The sequence below is a fragment of the Nicotiana attenuata genome, unplaced genomic scaffold (assembly GCF_001879085.1).
Source record: "Nicotiana attenuata strain UT unplaced genomic scaffold, NIATTr2, whole genome shotgun sequence".
Taxonomy (NCBI): domain Eukaryota; kingdom Viridiplantae; phylum Streptophyta; class Magnoliopsida; order Solanales; family Solanaceae; genus Nicotiana; species Nicotiana attenuata.
Genome location: NW_017676615.1, coordinates 36,233 through 38,616, shown reverse-complemented (window position 1 = coordinate 38,616; position 2,384 = coordinate 36,233).

Below are 2,384 nucleotides of genomic sequence, written 5' to 3'. Positions count from 1 at the left end.
ATCGCAATTGCAATCATACCAGTACCAACAACCAATTTCTTAGCAAATCACTCCGAAGCGATCCCGAATCTCACCCGAGCCCTCGGGCTCCAAACCAAACACCCGCACAAGTCCAAAGTCATTACACGGACTTGCTCAAAGCCTCATAAGGAAAATTCAACCTGCGAGTGGTGATCATAGATGACTTCGAGTTGATTGTTGGGCTGGAATTCCTAAGGCAAACCAACACCATGCCTGTACCATTTGCAGACATGCTACTGATGATGGGTACCAATAGGGCCAAGCCCTGCATTATCCCGTGCCTGCCCATGAAGATGGCCGTTGAGAACATCTCGGCCTTGCAGTTGAAGAAGGGGGTCAAAAGGAATGAACCTACGTTCCTGGCAACCCTCTGCATTGAAGATATAGAACGCTCCTCGGGTCGCATTCCTGAACCCGTGAAGGAGTTACTACTAGAGTTTGAAGATGTCATGCCACAAGACATGCCAAAGCGGCTCCCGCCTAGGCGCACTGTGGACCATGAAATTGAGTTGGTGCCGGGCGCGAAGCCACCTGCCCGGGCGCCTTACAGAATGTCACAACCCGAACTCACCGAGCTTCGGAGACAATTGACGGAAATGCTAGATACAGGGATCATTGTACCCTCCAAGTCCCCATATGGGTCCCCTGTTCTATTCCAAAAGAAACATGATGGCAGCCTGCGACTCTGTGTGGATTATCGAGCTCTAAACAAAATCACCGTGAAGAACAAGTACCCTATTCCCCTAATGGCGGACTTGTTTGATAGACTGGGTGGTGCTACGGTGTTCACCAAGATAGATTTGAAGATAGGTTATTGGCAAGTTCGGATTGCAGAGGGTGATGAACACAAGACGACTTGTGTGACAAGATATGGGTCGTACGACTTCCTGGTCATGCCATTCGGCTTGACCAACGCCCCTGCTACGTTTTGCACTCTCATGAACCAGGTCTTCCGAGAGTACATCGAAGAATTTGTGGTGGTCTACTTAGATGACATTGTGGTATATGGCTAGACATTGGAAGAACACCTAGTACACTTGCGGAAGGTCCTAGCTCGGTTGCGGGAACATGAACTATATGCAAAGTTATCCAAGTGCTCCTTTGCTCAGAAGCAAATTGATTTCCTCGGACATGTCATCGAGGAAGGACGCATCAAGATGGACCAATAGAAAATCCAGGCCATCACAGATTGGCCGACACCTAAGGATGTCCACGCCTTGAGGGCGTTCCTTGGCCTATGCAACTTCTACCGGCGGTTTGTGAAGAACTACTCACTTATCGCAGTGCCATTGACAAAACTCCTCAAAAAGGTCACACCTTGGGATTGGGGACCAAGGAGAGCAGAGGCCTTCAACGCATTAAAAGCGGCTATGTCTAGTAGTCCCGTCTTGGCCTTTCCTGATTTGGCCAAGCCGTTCGAGGTACAAACAGATGCTTCTGACTATGCACTCGGCGGAGTCCTGCTACAAGAAGGGCACCCTGTAGCGTACGAGAGTCGGAAGCTGAAGGATGCAGAGTGGCGCTATGCCGCCCATGAGAAAGAATTATTGGCTGTCGTCCACTGCTTGCGCCTCTGGAGGCACTATCTGCTGGGAACCCCGTTCGTGGTCAAGACAGACAACACAGCTGTTAGCCATTTCATGACCCAGCCGAAGCTGAACGGTCGACAGGCCAGGTGGCAGGAACTCCTAGCTGAATTCCACTTCAACTTGGAGTATCGCAGTGGAAAGACCAATCATGTTGCTGATGCGCTCAGTCGGAGAGCTGATCTAGCATCGGTGTGCCTACTTACCACCCTAAGGGGGAGCGAAGTAGCCACATCCATCAAGGACCAAATACGGGATCTACTCATCAAGGATCCTGCTGCTCAGTATTTGGTTGATTTGGTAGGACAGGGCAAGACTCGCTAGTTCTACATGGAAGATGGTTTTCTGAAAGTAAAAGGGAACCGACTTTATGTTCCTAAAGGAGGAGATTTGCGGAGGACTCTTCTAACGGAATGTCATGATACTCTGTGGGCCGGCCATCCCGGTGAAGAACGCATCATGGCATTACTTCGTCGTGCCTATTATTGGCCTCAAATGGCCGATGATGTCGCTCAGTATGTGAAGACTTGTCTAGTATGCCAGAAGGACAAGTCGGACCGCTTGACACAAGCGGGACTCTTGGAACCACTTGCTGTCCCAAAGAGACCTTGGGAAAGCATTTCCCTGGATTTCATCACCGGATTGCCCTAGGTCAGAGATCTCACAACCATCTTGGTTGTGGTGGATCGGTTTTCCAAGTATGCCACCTTTATCCCCACAATATATATCAGCAGAAGATACAGCTCGACTCTTCTTCTCTCATGTCGTCAAATATTG